Source organism: Taudactylus pleione, unplaced genomic scaffold (genome assembly GCF_031769625.1).
Source record: "Taudactylus pleione unplaced genomic scaffold, aTauple2 ptg000006l, whole genome shotgun sequence".
Lineage (NCBI taxonomy): Eukaryota > Metazoa > Chordata > Amphibia > Anura > Myobatrachidae > Taudactylus > Taudactylus pleione.
The window spans coordinates 10183003-10203922 of record NW_028284409.1 but is presented as its reverse complement, the minus strand read 5'-3'; the positions used below and the strand labels follow the sequence as shown (position 1 = coordinate 10203922).

The 20920-nt window shown below is 44.7% G+C and overlaps 1 protein-coding gene and 1 pseudogene across 2 annotated transcripts in view; both read right to left on the bottom strand.

The window, feature by feature from the left end:
• The window catches only part of PDE7B (phosphodiesterase 7B), a 540312-nt gene that overhangs the window by 259587 nt on the left and 259805 nt on the right, over positions 1-20920 (bottom strand). For both annotated transcript variants that reach the window (XM_088452442.1, XM_088452449.1), the window contains exon 2: positions 15977-16037. The gene's annotated coding sequence lies outside the window, so the exon portion shown is untranslated. The remainder of the gene's footprint in view (positions 1-15976; positions 16038-20920) is intronic.
• LOC148543064 (kinesin-like protein KIF19) lies at positions 4222-7748 on the bottom strand (annotated as a pseudogene).

The window sequence follows — 20920 nt, the reverse complement described above, 5'->3', positions numbered from 1 at the left end:
AGGGTAGAGTTTACTTTAATAAGATATTTTAAAAGTGAGGATGTTGTACCGCATACTATATATCAAAGGCGATTTTAAGGCAAGAGGTCTGGGGCTGTACACATGCCCATATTGAGACATGCTAAGCACCCCTTTTCAGAGGTTTGTGGCCATGTTCCCATTAGGAATTTTAAATGTTGGGAAATATGGTAATGGTCTATCACTTACTGTAAATTATGAAGATATTAGAAGTCATTAATAAGTTCCATGACCAGTCATACAGATTCAAAAACTTGGACGTACCCATTACTAAAAATATTAACTTAAAGTTGGGATACATTATTCCTCTAATACAGTGGTGTTAAACTCGGGCCCTCCAGCTGCAGTGGAACTGCACATGCCAGCATGCAGTGCCACAGTTTTGCTATTGAGGCATGCTAAAACTGGCAGGGCATACTGGGATATGTAGTCCCACAAAAGCTGAAGGGCCCGAGTTTGACACCACTGCTCTAATACATATGATTTAGTTAAAGAAAAATTTCATAGAACCAAACTGTTATAGACTGACACACAAACACTTTCACCAAGACTGACACGCCAGCTCATATTACCAGAGAATGATAATCTATGCATTACCTTATTCCTACAGCAAATAGCAACTGGGGGTATAAGGGAAAACCAATGCTTCAAAAGTGCCTGGCACATGCCCTGGAGTTGGCACAACCCTATCTCGATTTGGCCACTCCACCATCACAATGTTTCCATGTCCCCTGTCCCAATTTCCAGTGCTTCAAAGTTGGAGGATATATACATATGTATGTTTTTTGGACTTACATCATACATGTCAAAGTGATATCACAGCTGCACTGGGGCAGAGGGGCATGAACCCCTGGGCCAGACCTCTTTTGAATGCTTTTGGGGTGGCAATCACCCGAAATGATAACACTTGATGCAGTTGCACATCACCTACAGTATGTATGACCTAAGGGCCCGCATTATGTTCTAGGACAGAATTGGTCCTATAGTGTGAAAATGGCCCATGCTGTGGCAGATGGTAATATTGGCAGAAAGGCATGATAGATTACTTCACAGAGGAGACAAAGTTGCTACTCCCGTCATTTTAGAGAGATGTATCAAGCCTTAGAGAGAGATAAAGTGAAAAAGTTGCTCAAAGCAACCAATCAGCTTCTATCATTTATCTAACACAGTCTTTAAAATGAAAGTTATGGTGGGTACCCACGGGGCGATATTACTGAGCGACTGCACAATTATGACATCGTAATCGTGCAATCGCTCAGTAATCGTGCACAAATCGTGCACTTTTATGTCGGAAACGACCAGCGATGCACACTCCCGCTGGTCGTTTCCGACATTGTCCATCGCCTGAACATGCAGCACAATCTGACGACCTCGTCAGGTTGCTGCATGTTGGGGAATGGGGGAGAGAGCCCGGCGCTGAACGATATCGTTCAGCGGCTGTGCTCAATGTCATGAACGACATTGAGCACAGCCTGCCGGGGACACACTACACGATATCGCTCAGGGAGCATATCGTGTAGTGTGTACGCACCTTTACTGTAGAAGCTGATTGGTTGCTTTGGGCATTCAGCAAGATGGGTTCAATATTACGGCTAATCTGCATGGCTACACAGCAGCGAAGTGCTCTGGAATTGTTCTTTAAAATGTTTGCAAGTATGCGATATACGTAATCAGAACAAAATAATATGGTGCTGACTCAGAGTCGCATGTAATTTGGCTGTATCTGTAAATAGAGATAGCTACATCTAGTTACTACTACATTACTGTAGGGGGCACTATTACAGGGTGCATTACTGCAGGGGCCACTATTAAAGGGGGCATTACTGCAGGGGGCACTATTACAGGGGCATTACTGCAGGGGGCACTATTACTTGGGGGGCATTACTTGGGGGGCACTATTACAGGGGGCATTACTGCAGGGGGCACTATTGCAGGGCGGAATTACTGCAAGGGGCACTATTACAGGGGGCATTACTGCTGGGGGCATTACTACAAGGGGCATTACTGCAGGGGGAATTACTTTTACAGGGGGCATTACTACAGGGGGCATTACTTTTAAAGGGGGCATTACTTCTAAAGGGGGCATTACTATTAGGTGCACTACTACAAGGGGCATTACTGTAGGGGACATTTCTATTGGAGGCATTACTACAGGGGGCATTATTTCTACAGGGGGCATTACTATTAGGGGCATTACTGCAGGGGACATTACTATTGAGGGCATTACTGCAGGGGGAATTACTACAGTGGGCATTAATTCTAAAGGGGGCATTACTATTGGGGGCACTACTACGGGGGGCATTACCACTGTAGGCATTACTACAGTGGACATTACTGCAGGGGACATTTCTATTGGGGGCATTACTACAGGGGGCAGTGGGCACTACTGCCGGAGCACTTCTACAGAGGGCATTACTACAAGGGTATTACTACTGGGGCCATTGCAATGGGGGGTGCCACTCCTGGGGGCACTGCTTAAGGGGCACCCCCTGTGAGCTCTGCATAAGGGGCACTACCACTGTGAGCACTGCATAAGGGGCACTACCACTGTGGGCACTGCATAAGGGGCACCACAACTGGGGGTACTGCATAAGGGGCACCACTACTGGGGGCACTGCATAAGGGGAACCACTACAGTGGCCATTGCATAAGGAACACTACTGCTGTGGGCATTATGTGTAAGGGGCACTACTGCTGTGGGCATTGTATAAGGGGCACTACTACTGTGGGCAGTATGTGTATTAGCGGCACTACTACTGTAGGCATTGTGTATAAGGGGCACTGCTTTGTATCATAACATGAATAAGGGACACTACTATGTGGTGTAATGTGAATCAGGGGCACTATGGCCCTCATTCAGAGCCACTCGCTAGCGGCAGTACGCTTGTTCCGAGCGATGTTCGCACATCTGCGCATGCGTACGGTTTTTAGTACGCATGCGCGAACCAGTCAGTGCGGCCGAAAATCGTTGGTACGCAATATAGCGAGGGCCTGCTATTTTGAGTGACAGAATGAGGCGTATGTGGGTGGTAACAGGGGAAGGTGCTTGAAAACGGGGAGTGGAGATCCGAACGCAGGCGTGCTTAAAGGTCAAAACGGGCGTTTTAAGGGAGTGCATAATTAATACAGCAGCGTCATTGACCACGTCACTTGGTTTTTTTTAACTCAGAACTGCTCGCAAAATAGCGGTTGAAAACACCAACCACAAGAATAGCGAGCAGTTCATACGCTGTACGATGTACTCGATTAATCTAATAAATAGCGGACATGACGTATGGTGCGTGCGGCCAGGGGGCGTTTTTATCAAATAAACGAGCGTATGTTTTGCTCGCTCGTTCAGACTTAGAGGTGGGAACAGACTGCAATGTGCGAACGGATCATTTGAATAGCCACCCCTTGTTTTTGAACGAACGACCACAAATAGCGAACGGCTCTGAATCAGGCCCTATGTGCGGTGTAATGTGAATAAGTTTCTGCTACTGTGTGGTGCCATTTGAATTAGGGATACTACTGTGTGACCACGCCCCTTTCTTTTGAGACTACGCCCTCCAAGGGGGGGGGGGGGGGGGTGTGGTGAGTCCCACCACTTCTCCAGGACCACTTTAAGCACTGGATTAGGCTGCAGTTAGGGTAAGGTTAGGATTAGGGTTATGCTGCCAACATTTCTGGGTGAAAGGTTCCACATCCTACCTATTTACAGGATACATCTCATAAAGGAGATTTGTGTCAAAAAAACATTTTCGTGAAAAGGTGAAAAGTTCTATTGTGAAACAGAAGTTTTTACTTGGGACGACTCATTTTCTCCATTTAGGAAAGGGCTTACCGGCCACAGTAACTTTGTTATCTCTAGTGATATCCCTGGCAATGGCACCACGGGAGCTTCCCAATTCTAAATCTAATTTAACAAACATCTCAGCAGCACTTGTATCACCATGATACTTCTGCTATCCCCATCTCTGGAAAATTAAGCATTTTGTAATGTATAAAGGGTTTTCAATATTTTTTACAATTCTTAAATAAACTGTATCTTTTCTTTCAATTTTACAACTGTACAAAATAAAACAAAAACACAGGAATGCAATATTGGTAAATATAAAAAGGTGACATCATAGATACTAGCTGTCCTGTCGCAGACACACTGAGCATAAGCATTCACATATATAGGGGGGTCTATTCATTATGTTAATTATCGGACCCCGATAATTAACAACCCATCTTGACTTGGGTGCCGGAGCAATTCATTGCCCAGGTGTGGAGACAGCTGATCTGAAAATCAGCTGTCTTCCCGAAGCACTTCACTGCTCCTTTCGCAGGGCTGATGTGTGCAATCATGACTGTCCTGCTGTTGCCACTCAGAGCACCCTTTAACAGCCATTTCAACTTGCTGTCCCAAAAATTGATATGGCTGCCGGGTCTCTCACATAGCGCCATGATGCAATTTCTAAGGTCGAGAAGGGAGCAGTTGATGTAGCCACCTTCTTTCATCGTCTGGCCACTGTTCTTAGTCTGGCTTGCTCATTCTGGTCCCCCCAGGTCTACCATGTACAGCCTGCCTGTGCATACTCCATCATTGCCCGTCTGCTTTGTGGTGACCTGTAACACTGTATGGGAGTGGAAAGAATTCTTATTGGCGCCCGTGGCTGCTTCATAGTGCCACTTACTTCCCTTCTTCAGCGAAGCCATGGCCTCTTCAAGACTGCTAGAAAAGAATTCAGCAATCCCTTCTATGGCCTGTATTAAATTTGAAGCGAAAAGTCAGTTTCGGCTACAAAGTAACGTGGATGACGTCATTTCACCAGGCGAAAACTTTTCGCTGTATTCAATTTCAATTACTTTTCGCCTAGACAGGCAGTCAATGCAATGGACCCAGCAAAAAAGTTTCGCCTATGATTTGCAGGCGGAAAAAAGTGCAGAATTGGGGTTTTGGGGTGCAACATTGCGGGAACCCCCGTGCAGGTTTAAGACAGTCCCCCAAAGGTAAACTGTGTCAAAAAAAAAATAAAAAAAACACTTTAGAACACCCCAAAAAAGTACTTTCATTTTGGAGGCAAAAACGTTCAAAGTTGGGGGACAAACTTAAAAACTAGCTAAATAGACTCAGGGGGACCCCCAAGTATGCCACAGGTGTTTTTTTACTTTGCTGGTGCTTGCGGCAGGTGGATTTGTCACAATTTTTTTAATTTAACTTTAGCAACTTTAAAATATGCTACCCCCCATTTTCAGGTACCCAAAATTTGCTGGGACAAGTTGTTTTCACAAAAAAACAAATCTAAATGCTGTTCTTCACCCCTTAAGCAAACACGCAAAACAGCACCTATTGAGACCATTTAAATACACCAAAGACCTTCAGCAGGCCAATTCGGGGGTATCCATAGTGATCCCCCATACCAGTGCATCTTTTGGGGGGGGTGTCAGGCTGATTAACCCATTTTGGAGAGGACTTTCCGCCTGTTCAAGTTTCAGCGGGTGCTGTTTTCGCGTACTTTCAACTTGAATACGGGGAATCGCGGGGACGCGCGCGAAAAGTTTCCTGCACCCAAGACACGCGATATACTGTAGGCGAAAAGTCAGGCAGGCAAAAAAGTATCGCGGGTGCGAAACTTATTGAATACGGGCCTATTTTGGTAAATATTGTCATAGGGACCTCTCTGCGGGACAAAGACCCAGAAGAAGTTCTTAGCAGATCCCTGACAGCTTCATTGTAGATCTCAGCATAGATTAATGACACAGAGAAGTTATTTCTCCTTCCAGTCTCAATGGCCTTCAACAGGTTTTTTAGGTGTGAAATATTACTCCGGGCTCACCATCCTTACTCATCATAGTAAATGTCTTCCATGTGCCTGTTGGGCATTTTACCTGGAAATTATAACACCCATGTTACCGGAGATCCGAACCACATGGTCAACAGACAGCTGTGCCACTGAGAGGGTTAATACCAGTACCTTGTGCTGCAGCACCAAATTCATATGAACTATCTTACTACCTACATATACTGTAAATGTATATTTAATAATGTTTTGGTCAAGCATGCAACGCAGCATTGATCTAAGTCAGGCAGCTGTGGCGCTAGGTGTATTAACTCCAGCTGCGGTAAATGTATTAGCCAGTTTTAGCCGGTGGCAAGACGCATCATTGCAGGTGGGAGTGCTAAATCCCAGGCTGCAGTGTAAGGCTTAGGTATAGCAAGTTCCATCGCTAGGAACTGAGACCAGCATATTTAAAAGGTGAAGGAATGTGTGTGTATGTTTTAAAATAGAAAGTGGTGCATTTAAGCTAATGTGCAGCTCTGCAGTCAGGATTGCAGGACTGTGTTAGCAAAGGACCAGCAGTTTACAGATACAAATATTTAATGTAAGAAGGTTTAAATGTCTATTTAAAGTGCACTTTTTTTCCATGGAGGTCCAGGGGATCCGGAGCACTCTGTCGACAGCTGAGTTCCCCTGTCCCCCTCCCAGTGAATCGGAGTGTGTTCCTCTGCAGCCTTATGTCTGGAAGTGGCATGAGTAGGAGCAGTGAGAACTGGCCAACACAGCAGGCTAATTGTTATCTGGGAGCTCCAAAGAGCTTCCCCTTTGCAGCTAGGACCTCTCTGCCTGCGGATCTTGCCTGCCTGTGCATGGAGCTCAGATTTCAGATAGAGGAGTTAGCAGTTTCCCCTGCCAGAATCCTGGAAGTAAGTTTTGGAGGGAACCAACCACCCCCTCCAGATGTGCCAGTACCTGGTAGTTGATTATCTCTTTAGGTGGTCTCAGGCACAGAAGAGTGACCACTCCCCATTGTCCATAATGGACAATGTTAAAATGTGTGCATATACCGGACATGACCACCACATGCACTTAGCTTGATTAGTTAAGGACCCAGGACAGTTTTACCCCCTGTGCTATTGTGTATTTGAACCAGATAAAAGACGGGCCTGCATGCTATGAAAATGTGTAGCTTTTTGATCATCAAGAAGAACTTCTGTTTGCTTTATTATCCCTCAAGCACCATCTGAAAGCGGAAGTGTTTTTTTTCTCAAGACACTGAGCAATAAACATCTTGCCTTTAAGCTGACTGCATATGTATCCTGTGACCACTAGAATACAGGTAATAGCACAAAATGCTATTCCGTTCTCCAGCTGTTCTGAATTGTGCCCAATGTTTCCAAGGTAAAGCCCTCTGCCAGCTACGCTTCAGAGACTGGTCCTTAGTGAGGGACCAGTGGAAGTCAATTAACACTATCCAGGAAGTGTCACAGCAGCGTGCCCACACATACCCAGAAGTAAGCTGTTCCAGGTTCTGACATAGGAGCCAGGGAGAAGGGGTTCCAGGTGCCAGTGTAGGAGCCTGGGTGGAGGTAAGCGGCTCTAATTGCCTATCGTAGAAGTTTGGTGGTGGCAGCAAGTTACACGCCCACTGCAAAGTGGGCAGAATCAGTAACAGGTTGTAATATTCCAAGATCCAGTGGTATCAAAAATATTCTGTGATCGCCTGGCGAAGTGAGGTCATCCGGTCACAACCCACCTTCTTCAATGTAGAATGATACACATGCTCCTGGGTAGCTGCTTCATTGAACACTTTGTTAAATGTAAATATTCTTCTCTTGTCCTGTTTCAGCGTAGGACGTCATAAGGATCCTCCTTAGGTTCCTGCAATAGCACTGCCTGCTGTCCGACTTGTAGTGTTATGCATCGGGCATGGTTTTTAATCTCTGTCCAATTAAATGGACGTATGTGCAGAGCGACAGTCATTTGATGATATATAACATGGTTACTTTTCATCTACTTTGTTATCTCCAGATCCTCAACTCAGAAAAGAGGGTGATCCCTATCTGTGTTGGCACTTGTCCAGTAGCATCAGATATAAACCAAGAAACATCCAGCTGCCTGTTTATACCCATCACACCTCACAATGCTGGCATCATCAGCTGCCTTCATAACAAGAAATGTGCAATGTTGCGCTGTGCATACATCCATATGGTTTTCATACAGAGTCACCAGGGACTTTGCTAATTTTTGGGTTCTATTTGGTGGAGTTTATGTTGGAAGTCAGGAACATTGCCCTTATATATCTCATTCAAGACAGTTTTTATGCACACTCTACGTATGCCTTTTTGTATATGGATGTATGGAGAAAAGGGTTGGGTATCAACTCCCAGCTGTAGGGATTCCGCTGGTCAGAATACTGACAGCGGCTTTCCAACACCCATAGAGAACAGCGGTGAGCATTTTTCTAACCTCTACTCTAACCCCTACCCTGTCTGGAAAGAATAATACAACAGGAAATGTGCATAACCCTAACCTCCCCCCCTAGTGCCTAAACCTAACCTCCCCCTTCTCGCACCCTAATCCTAACCCTCCCTCCCTGGTGCCTAACTCTAACCTCCCCCTTAGTGCCTAAACCTAACCTCCCCCTCCCCGCACCCTAATCCTAACCCTCCCTCCCTGGTGCCTAACCATTACTCTCCCCTTAATGCCTAACCCTAACCCAGCTACCTAACCCTAGCCTCCCCCTAACACCCTGATACTTACTTTCGGGATGCCGGTGGTCAGGATACTGGTGGCGGAATTTCGGCGCTGGTATTCGGACCGTCGACATCCCGCACGCAGGGATGCCGACTATATCCCTGAGAAAGGACTGTTGTAATGATCCTGCAGCATGTGGTCACTTTCTGTCTTATTATGTTCTCCTACGCTCTCTGGTGAGTCATTCATTCTAAAGAGACACACGTGGGCACACACCCGCTTCAAAAAGTCTAGCTATGGCTCTGATCTAAACAATATAGGAAGAAGCTGAGGGCAGCCCAGCAGCTCAGGAATCACTGGCACCCCAGCTTGCCAACCAATGTGGGCATGCCCAGCCATGCACCTTCAGCGCACACACTAAGTACCAACTTCCCCCTCCCAAATGTTGGGAGGTATGGTATAGGGCTGCCATCAGACATTGTGGGATCTAGTACAAATGGAATATGCTGTGTCCCACAAGGATCAGATATTGAGAATAACATCCAGTATGCAGGAATATGATTGCCTGCCTTCTAAATAAAGTTTTGAGTACATTAGTGTCAGATTAATTAAAATGCTAGTTACTGAAATCCTACAATACCAAATACCCACCTTTCACATTAATTTTCACATTTCCTGTTGTATTATTCTTTCCAGACTTCATAAATTTGCTTTTGTACTACCACCGTCTACTCTAGTATATTTGTGTTACTTCGTAATCGTCATAAATTAGAACTTTTCATGCACCAGATGTCAGTGTATTAAATTGGCAGATTGTAGGGAGGAATTAACATCAAAGTAATTTACAGCAATATAAATAAATTAAATGTAAATATCTTTTGGATCAGTTTTACCAATTTGCCATTTTCCTGTAGAGGATTCTCAAAGCAAATCTTCTGAACGTGTGTTTGAATTAAATGCTTAGTATACTGTAGGGTTACAATTGTGGATTAAATCAAAATCCAAAAGCTGCTATAAAGTGAGAGTGACCAGTTATGTTTATTTAGAAGCACCTGAAGAGTATTCACAAATGACAAAACACATCATGATGACGCTGTCCCCATCCTGGGGCAATTTACTTGTATCTACAACTTGAAACAACAAAACATATGACACAGAAGCAGCACTACCAGTACAAATGTCTTTCTTCTTAGTAATCTCACAAAGCTCATATATCGGGAGCTAAACCTTAATGTAACCACCTTGAATATCGAGGTCTATTCTCTGTACATATGCATTTACATTTACAGTTCTTGTTTTTGTTATTCTCTTTATTGTCACATAGAGAAAACCCTTTATCTCATGAAGGTCTGGTTATGACGGTGTACAATACATAACTTTACACACAATGCAGCACTACAGTTCTGTTTGCAGGGGATATGTTCTATGTGAAAAATCCCTATGATTAGGTCACTGACTTACACCTTGTACATGTCATTTTCTAGTAGACCCTGGTCCTTTTGGAGAGTCATATCTGATTATTAACCACATAGAGCTTTGCCCGAATGTATTGCTACTAATTATTAAAGTCAATAAGAAACTATAACAGCGACATTGCAATAACTACAATTAATCAATAATAAAATCATGATGTTATCTTAGTTGTAGGAGGTATTGCAGTTTTTCTCAGTGCCAGAGAGGATAACAATTAAACAACAGCCCACTGACATCAGTTCACTGCAAGGGCAGCAATGAAGCACAAAGGCCTCTTCATTAGGCAGGAGTCTGAGCCTGCTGCTTGTATCTGCTCTGCGCTAACAATGTGGGAAGCACTAGATTCCCACATTCCTTTACTGACGTCAGAAACCCATACACACATTAAATCCACCTCTTCCTTCTGCACAGACAAGAATATAAAACACAGCAGCAAACCTGTGTTACATTATTAGCAAATTATAAGCTATTTTTTAATGCATCTAATATGTGTTATATGTTGATTGAAATAGGAGTTTGAGCATTCAGTTTTATGAATCACCTTCTAAATAAAACAAATGTTGCAGAATGTTACAGTGTTGTAACTCCCAATATTATATAATATTCCCCTGGAACACATTGTTGTAATTGATATAAAAAAATAAATAAAATAAAAAACAATAATAACAAAAAACAAATACGCTTAAAATTAACTTAGATACGTACCTAAATAGGGGCAAATGCAGGGATAGGAGGGGTGCGGAGTATGGTTTACTGTATATTGAAATATTTCTACATATATATACATATATAAATATATATATATATATTTATATATATATATATATATATATATATACACTGAAGTGCCAAAAGTCATGGGATAGCAGTATTTAAAGGTAATGGTAGGTGGTTTCACCATACTGTGACGTCTTGGAAATAGTGGGTGCCCGACAGATAGGACACTCCATTTACGAAGTTGTGCGGACAATCAACTTTCCTCGATCTGCTGAGTCACATGTGTATTGGGAATACCTCATAGAAGGCACTACCACCCACCTTGAACAGCGCAGTGGCCAAACACGGGTGCTTAATAATCGTGACCAGTGGCATCTGGCCAGAATTATCTGTGGTAACAGACAAGCGACACTGGCTCAAATCACATCCACATTCAATGCAGGAGGTACCAGGCGCATATCCAGCAGGTCAGTGCAGGATTCTTTAGCTTCCATGAAATATGGAAGGAGAAGACCCACCAGAGTGTTAACACTACAACACCAAACGCAGTGCCTCATATGGACTTATGACATCACTAATTGGACCCTGGAGGACCCAAAACATGTGGCGTGGTCCGATGAGTCATGGTTACAGTTGTTTCGGGCTGATGGTAGGATTCAGGTGTGGTGCAGACCCCATGAGGCCATGGACCTCAGTTGTCAATAAGGCACCATGCAGGCTGGTGGTGTTGGTTCCATAATTGTGTGGGGAGTTTTCACGTAGCATGGGTTGAGTCCGTTGGTCCTCCTGAACATGTAATTGACCAGTAACCACTACACTGCATTACTTGACAACCATTTGCAGCCCTTCAAATGGGATGTTTCAGCAGTATAATTCACTGTGTCATCAGTCCCAAGTTGTTCAGAATTGTTTTTTGGAGCATTCTGGAAAGTTACAACGAATAGTGTGGCCACCAAGTTTCCCAGAAATGACACCAAATGAGTATTTATGGAACGTAGTGGAGAGGTCCATTCGCACCCAAGATCCTGCACCTACAAATATCAGGTCTTTCATTCTGTTTTTTTTATTTTAAGGGTTAGGGTTAGGTTTAGGGTTAAGGTTTTGGTTAAGTTTAGGATAAGGCTAAAATAAGTAAAAAAATATGTTGACATTTTGAACGTGTGAGCATTTTAACTATGTCAACCTAAATGTATGTAGACATATTGGTTGTCGACCTAATGTCCTTGTCGACATTCTGACTGTCAAAATTCTGAACCTGTTGACATTCTGGTATTGACATTCTGAATGTCGAAATTCTGAACCTGTTGACATTCTGGTGTCAACATTCTGAATGTTGATTAGTTATACCACACCCAGGAGCAGGTGGTTCCTGAAAAGGGAATCCTGAAAACATGGCATGCTAAAGCCTAATTATAAGTCAAAAGTGCATAGGGGGGGTTAGGGTTAGGCACAGGGGGGGAGGTTAGGGATAGGCACCCCTAAGGAGGGTTAGGGTTAGGGGGGTTAGGTTAGGTTAGTAAGTACTCACCTACGGACGATCGGGATTTCCAGCGCTGTCGGCCTGCCGCTGCCGGAATCTCTTCATTTGTCTGCCTGCCGCTGCCAGGATTCGAACTCCTGGCCATGCGGCCGGCGGTATTTCATACCGCTTCCATATAGGCTAGTCATTTTATACAAAAGGGGTAGATGTACTAATACTCCTTTATCGTGATGTTAAAGCCGCTCATTCTTCGCCTGTTATCAGTGCAAAGCAGGAGTCGGCTTCCGCGATTTGTACTAAGATTGCTTCTGCTGCAGAGGGTGAACGAAAAGACACCCTCTCGTTGGTGTGTGCAAAGACACTAAGCACTCCCTGATGGGCATGTGCGCATGTGCGCAACCCATCCACCAATCAAAATTGCTCTACAAGGTCATCTTTCTTCCACTACCACGTGAGCTCTCAGCCGCACACACAGCCACTGTGGATGCCTGACCTGGCCTCACACTACGAAGGAGCAAGATAACGGTAGCAATATGAGGCAAAGCCAACACTGGAGAAACCATCAGACGGTAAGTGAATAATCACTTTAGTAACTTCTGGAACATTTAGCACTGTCATAGACTCCTAAGCACAAGCCATAATTTAGCACGGGCAACCAAACAGAAGTAAAAATCCTTTAGTACATATTGAGAAGCAATAAATTACGAGGATTTATACTGCCTTTGTTCATTTTTGACCCTTTATCGAATGGGACTTGGTGCGCAAAAATGGGCTATTTGGCAGTGTATGACGACACATCTGTAAGTATGAATTTATGCTAAAAAAGGTTAAAATAACATACAGTATTTACCACCATATGATTAAACTTATTCATCCAGGATCAGTGCAAGTCAGGCGGCAGCCGGGAGGCTTGCCTGCCTTTCCAGGGGGTTGGGAGTGGCACCAGATATTCTGGAGGCTCCCGACCAGATCGGGAGGGTAGGCAAGCCTGATCCAACTTCATATTTATTTTACAGCAAGCTTTTTTAGAATCAAGGTCTTTAAACTGTGTATATATATTAATCAACCCTCCTATTATCTCTACTAGATAAAATCTCAGACTCCAATACCCAATTAATAATGAAATACAGCCTTTATAGAGCCAATTTCCCAGTTAGAATCTTCTAGCAATAGACCTTGTTTCCTTACAAATAAAAAAATAGCTAAAACCACAAAATCAATATCTGCAGCCAGTAAGGACAGACCGGACCTAATAAGAGCTGCGACCAGGATTATACGTCCGACAACAGTAACTAATCATGCAGAAAAAGAATGATATTGTAGTTTTCATTTAAACCAAACGGAGCTAAACTATTTAATGTGAATATGAAAAATGTTTCACGTTTCAATAACTGTTTCAAAATGTATCCCTTTCTCTCATCAAGCCTTAATTCCTCAATAGCTTTAAAGTTGAATATAGTCAGGTCAAATTGCACCATTCTACAAAGTATCGTGGTACACTATGGTTTTTAACTTTATGAAAGATATTTCGTATATGTTCAAATATCCGTAACTTTAATTGGTGTTTAGTTTTCCCTATATAAATCTTACCACACTCACATTGTAGCAGGGCCGAAGCTTAGGGTAGTGCGGCCAGTGCCATTGCACAGGGCACCACAGGTCAGGGGGCGCTGTTTGGGCCTGTCAAATTTCTGTTTATTATCATTCTTGCTTGTAGCTTCCTCATATTTCATCCCCAGCATCTCCTGGCCTCTCCTATCTCTTCCCTGGCCCTTTCCCATGAGGCCATGGCCCTTTTTTGGGTGCATTATGTCCCTTTGAAAAATGAGGGGGGCGCCAATGCTTTTTCTGGCACAGGGCTCCAAAAAGTCTAGTTACAGCTCTGCATTGTAGCATATAGATAACACGAGTACTTAAACAACTTAATCTACTTAATCTACCCTATATAACAGCAATGAAAAATGCACCAGTCAGCTTCAGAGATAAATCTGCAAATCACAAGTAGTTAGGTAGTGCTGGAGATCACATCATCCAGCCCCAGCTATGCTTATGGGTGCACAGGCATTTATGTGTCTTTGTGACGGTCTGCATCCATTAGCAAATATGCAAAAACGCCCTTATATTACTCTGCACCTTAGCTCCTCTGTTCTGCCTGTCCAGACGTAAGTGTCTGATTCATGCAAATCTGCATGCACACATATGGTGCAGCCTCCCTACTGGACAAAAATTTTGCGTATGTTAAGTCATGATAATTCAACTCATCATCTGCCCCATAATGTTTAACAATACAACACACTGAAAATGTAACATACATTGGTTCACGCAAGATAAAAAAAATGCCAATTGAAGTGGTCAGTTTATTTCTAAATGGTTATTGAAATGTCTTTAAAAATATCTAAGGGGCCTATTCATTATTCTGTATGCACCCGTTATATTAAACACTAGTTTTCGCATGTTTTAAGTAATGGACACATTCATTGTTAGTGGCCTGATGGGGCCACCTAGTATTCAGCAAACTGGAGTTTGTCTGCGGGAACTTGTTGGCGTTGGTTCCCGGAACTCAGCGCTTATTCCTATGGGAAAGAGGTCTGTGCTTGAGAAGAGGGATCTGATCGGATCCCTCCACAGCCTCCCCCCTCGTGCCCTAAGGCCATGCTCACGTGTGTTCTCAGGACATGCTATGCAGAAGGCTGGATTGGGTGTGGTACAGATGTGTCCTAATACACTATTGCTGCAGTCGCACTAAACAGTCCTCCTTGGCTCACCAGGGCCTGTGCTACTCAAATTGCGTCGTGCAACTTTTATGCATCTTTTTTGCTCGAATGTATGGCTCAGGTGCAACGCAATGCGACAAAACTGCTTCAGAAGACTGCACTGATTAATTTGATATGCAACACCTGTAAATCTGTGTGCGACTGAGTCTGAATCTGAAATGCTATGATGCAGCGGCCATGGATTATTTCACGCCAAGTCCCGACTAAGATGCACATTTGAGCTGCGAAACACCCAAAAAAGATGCTACACCTCACCCCAGACATATTGGGCCGCATGGCATATTGAGACTAGGTGTATGAGGACTCATCTATAAGTATCACTGCCACTTCTATAGCAGTCTCAGTGATCGCAGGGACAGCTGCTTTTCGGAGCAGCCATCTCCGCAGTGGAGCAATACTGAATTGCTCCGGTAGTTAAGTATCCACCGCCGCAACTCCAAGACGAATAGGCCTCTAAAGCACTTAAAAGTCTGTTTTCATGTTACCAAGAAAACCTTATATTTCTCATTAGCCATCTCAAAAGCCAGTAATGATTTGTCTGATACATACTGTATATTGTAGCTATTTCTGTGAATAAACCATAAAAAGAAAAATAAAGTAACTTTCAGAAAATTACATTTTGTAAGATCCAGCTAAAGTCATAATTAGTCATTTATTTCCCTACAATGTTTGCTTCATTGCCTGATGCCAATAATGTAGTTGCTGTGATGTCCTTGCAATGCTTGCTGCACAGCGGACGCCAAGAAACTATTTGCACGTGGTTTATGGGAATTGGGATTCAAACCACAAACATCTTGCAGCCCAATATTCAACAAGCTTCAGACGCATGAAAAAAACAGTTTTGACATCATTTTCACAGGATAATTCAAATTTTATTATACATACATTTTTATAGAAAGAGTATTTAGTATATAAAAATATTTTAAGTTTGTGTTCCCAGCCAACAGAAATAGGATTATTTTGCGAGTAAGAACTGAGCAATGCATTGACTAATAATTCCACAATAACCAAAAATATATTGGTGAGGCTCCATACCAAAAATTCCCCATAGAATAATAAAGACCACTTACCTAGCATGCGCACACATCTGGCATTCTGCTCAGGGTTATCAAATGAGATTTCTCCACACCTCTGAAAGGACATAAATTATGTTGTTATGAAATGCTGAATATATAAACTACACAATAATCATTATTACAATTGATAACAAGATGATATTATATGCTATTAAAGACATTGGAGTAGAGCGCTGTCATATAATATACAAAGATCTACACCTAAATTCAATGTTAGTAAAAGAGTCTCATATTTTTGAAACCCTATGTGCACCTGAATCAATACCCTGTACATAAAGATTCTCTGTTTTGTCCAGGATTCTGAGCTACATACTGTAGATGTCTGGACTGTGGCACCTGACTGAGAGCAACATTTTGATCTTTACATAAAAATCCATTTTATTAAAGGGGTAAAAGTGGGCACAGCACAGAGGGTGCACCACTCACCTTCCCAGCACTAAAGCCAGAGGTGGAATCAGTGTCAACGTTGGACGCAAGCGGTCAATGTTTTCAGTCTGCGCATATGTCCACGTTGCACTGCACATGCGTTTCGATGGTTACCGAGACATAGAACGAATTTGGACGCAAAGAGAGTGATTCTCAGAGGGCTTTTGTGGGTGGTAACGGATAGCTGTAAGTTATCTAAAAAGGCTGGAAATTCAGGGATTTAGGATTACAAATGGTTAATAATCAGGGGACAAGCAGGAAAAGATTACTGAAGAAGGGACTTATGTACTCAAAAATCACATTAACAGTACTGGCAGCTATTTTAGAGAGTCTATAGAGGGTGAAATCTGGCTACATATGAATAATAATAATACAAATGTACACCGATAATATTATCTGTGCAGATAAAGTACAATAAGAAACTTCCAAGTTCAAACTGATAATAGCCAAACAGACCCAATTGTACACACCAAGGTCAAGGGCAGGAGAAAGACATTATGATGCTTAATCATTCCTGTTGGAGCTGCGGCAACCAAATCATGGTCATAGCAATAGCTGAAGTCAGAATAAGGATAACATCAAATGATCTACGGAACCTGGGGTCTGATTCATAGATGGACAGAATTGCAGAGCTGCACACAAGCAGCTGTGATATTCCATCCATCTCAAATGCAAATGCAGCAGGAGGTGTCTGTAGGAAACGGGTCCTGCATATGCGCAGTTTTCTGATAACCGCAATTCCGTTCATAGGGCTGATTCAGCAGTGCTCTGCTGAATACAGATTCCCGATGTTTTTTGAATCTGTGCAGGCGCTGGACCCATTCTGCGAGTGTGCATAATGGGCCCTGTTAACTTGCTCGCAGATTGGCAGCAGACTGTCAGTGATTGACAGTCTGCTGCCGTTTGTGGGCGGGGAGAGGGCGATGATGCTCTCCGTTTCCCGAAACGGAAGCATATTGCCGCCGTTGCGGGGGAGGGGAGAAGCCAGGATCTTCCTGGCCTCTTCTTTTAAACTGCAGCGGCTGGCTGCGGGACCCCATCCGATGCTGCGTTGGACTGCATTACCATATCTGCAAGAGTCACAATTGCAATGCTGCCTGAGTGCAGCTTTGCAATTACAATCCTTGCAGAATCAGGCCCATAGACTCACTAGCTTCCAGACCTGAATCAGGCCCAAATTAATCTTAACTGCTAAAATATATATCAATATAATAGTTGCTGGCCAGAGAGGATGCCAAGAGGGCTTAACTTATTTTCAAGTAGCCTGGCACCATGCTTTCATCAGGAGTGGGAAAGGACATATCTTTTAAGAGTGGTGAGTAGAACATGGGTGGAATTAAAAGGATGTGGTTTTTGCCTGAATGTAAAGAGCGAAGAAGATGGCATAGTCATAGATATTCCCAGCACAACATATGGGAATTGAGGAACGTTCATACATACTGTATTTTAGGCAACTGGTCAAAGAAGGGTGTGGAGGGAATTAGTATAGGTTCACTATTTAAGAAAAAAAAAACTATTATTAATTTCAAATAGTCAACAGAAAGGATGTAGCAACAACTTGTAGCCACCCCCCAGTTACCACCCAGAAACACCCATAGAAATTAAATGTTGCATTTGAGAAGAGTAGCTAGAGTAGACCCTAGGCTACCGCAAATGTTGATGGAGCCACCGGTGTTACGTTGATATTGGCGTGTTTACAATCTAAATCACATATGTACAGACTACGGAGCCTGAGAGTGGGCGTCTCACCACTCGTACCCTCCATCGCACTGTGGAGCACAAAGGGAAGGCTGGAATTAGTATATTCCTGCAACCGCTATTGCAACAGCAGCTGCAAGCGCGGCTCATTAGCAACCGTCTCTGTGCAGTAACCATCACGGCACATGCACAGAGGGAAACCAATGGACAATGGTTTTCCTGCGTTCACCTCTGAATCACCACCTGTGAGCCAAGATGAAAGCATACAGTACATGCTGGATTTTTCTTAATTACACTTTGGGGTTGAATCAGAGATGGACGCAATGCCGATGGTTACGCAGTTGACCAACTATTGGTAATCTGCTCATGTCACTTATAATTAGAGAAGTCAAAGGCACATTGGTGCTGCATTCATTCATACCTCCCAACCAGTGGCGGAACTCCCGGAGACAATGGAGTCATTTGCCGCCGGGTGTCAGTCCTAAAGGGGGCACCTGGCTCCATTGTCCCCGGGAGCTGCGTGGAGAAGGAGCGCTGCTGATCGGCGCTCCACCTCTATTGGCGTAACTACGGAGGATGCAAGGGGTGCGTAATGACGTCACTCCCATAGTGCCGAGGAACGGACGCCGGGGATGGACGGCAGCAGCACTGGAGCGGGGATAAAGGTAAGTGTTTTTTTTTTGTTTTTTTTGTGTGTGTGCGCGTGGTGGGGCCATCACTACTGGGGGCAACTACAGGGGCTCACTGCTGGGAACAACTACAGGATGCTCCCTACTGGGGGCAACTACAGGATGCTCACTACTGGGGGCAACTACAGGGGCCTCACTACTGGGGGTAACTACAGGGGCTCACTACTGGGGACAACTACAGGATGCTCACTACTGGGGGCAACTACAGGGGCTCACTACTGGGGGCAACTACAGGATGCTCACTACTGGGGGCAACTACAGGGGCCTCACTACTGGGGGTAACTACAGGGGCCTACTACTGGGGGCAACTACAGGGGCTTCACTACTGGGGGCAACTACAGGGGCTCACTACTTTGGGCAACTACAGGGTGCTCACTACTGGGGCAACTACAGGGGCCTCACTACTGGGGGCAACTACAGAGGGCTCACTACTGGGGGCAACTACTTGGGGCAACTACAGGGGCCTCACTACTGGGGGTAACTACAGGGGCCTCACTACTGGGGGCAACTACAGGGGCTCACTACTTTGGGCAACTACAGGGTGCTCACTACTGGGGCAACTACAGGGGCCTCACTACTGGGGGCAACTACAGGGGCCTCACTACTGGGGGCAACTACAGGGGGCTCATTACTGGAGGCAACTACAGGGGGCTCACTACTGGGGGCAACTACAGGGGGCTCACTACTGGGGGCAACTACTGGGGGCTCACTACTGGGGGCAACTACATGGGGCTCACTACTGGGGGCAACTACAGGGGCTCACTACTGGGGGCAACTACAGGGGCCTCACTACTGGGGGCAACTACAGGGGCCTCTCTACTGGGTGCAACTACAGGAGTCTCACTACTGGGGGCTCACTACTGGGTGTAACTACAAGTGGCTCACTACTGGGGGCAACTACCGGGGGCTCACTACTGGAGGTACTGCATAGGGGGACCATTACTGGCGGGCACTGCATAGGGGGACCACTACTGGGGGCATTATATAAAAGGAACTGCATAAGGGGCGGCGGCGGCAGCTGGGGGTGGCATAGGTGCTGGGGGGTGGTACATTTTAGTTTGGGGGGGGCACCAACATTTATCTCGCCTCCGGACACCTGGGATGAAGTTACGCCACTGCTCCCAACCATCCCAATTTTGTCGGTAGTCCCGCTTTTCGGGCATCTATTCACAGGTGAGAGGTAACCCTTTAGCATATTTTGCAACAGTAGCATCTCACTTTATGCTAAAGCTAGCATCAGCCCTTCCCCTGGTGTATAAGTCTGCATCTGAATGTGTGTGCAAATCGATTGCACCATCAAAACTTGCACTAGCCCCAGGCTTGATGCAGAATCTTCATCATAATATGTCCTCCAATGTGAGTGTTTATGTTGGAAGAGGTGCACTCCGCGTTGTCTCCCTACGTTACATGCTGGGCAGCCAGTGCCCTATCACTGTCATGACCTATGAGTCTCTTCTCTGTATGTCCTCAATAATTAGAGGACATGCCCTTGAAAGGCTGTGTCTCATACGGGAGATACTACAACCTCACTGTGCCACCACTGATTACCAGGAGTACAGCATACCACTATTGTGTGCATAGACAGGTGCTACTCTGTTTAGGCACACCACCTGCATTTACCCTGAAGCTCCCGGCTGGATCTGTCTCTTACCACTGGATGTGCATGCTAGCATTAACCCTGTGTTACCGTGCATCCTGCCAGTTAATAAACCAACAAGCACAGCTAAGCTATTCACCGTGTGGTCTGACCTCCATCGCACACTGCTGACCCCTATCAACGGGATCTGGTCAAAATCCCGACAGTCGGGATGCCGGCACTTAGAATGCCGGCCCCGGAAACCCAACACCTGTCAGAATCCCGGTGCTGGCATCCCGATGGTAAGTACTGGGGTTAGTGGGAGGGTTAGGGTTAGGATTAGGGGTTCGGGTTAGGCATTGGGGGGGTGGGGGTGTTAGGATTAGGCACTAAGGGGGAGGTTAGGTTTAGGCACCAGGGAGGGAGGGTTAGGTTTAGGTATCAGGGAGGGAGGGTTATATGGTAGGGAGAGAATTAAGATACTGACCTACCCTAACCCTGTAGGGATGCCAGCGTCGGGATTCTGACCACCGGGATTCTGACCGACGA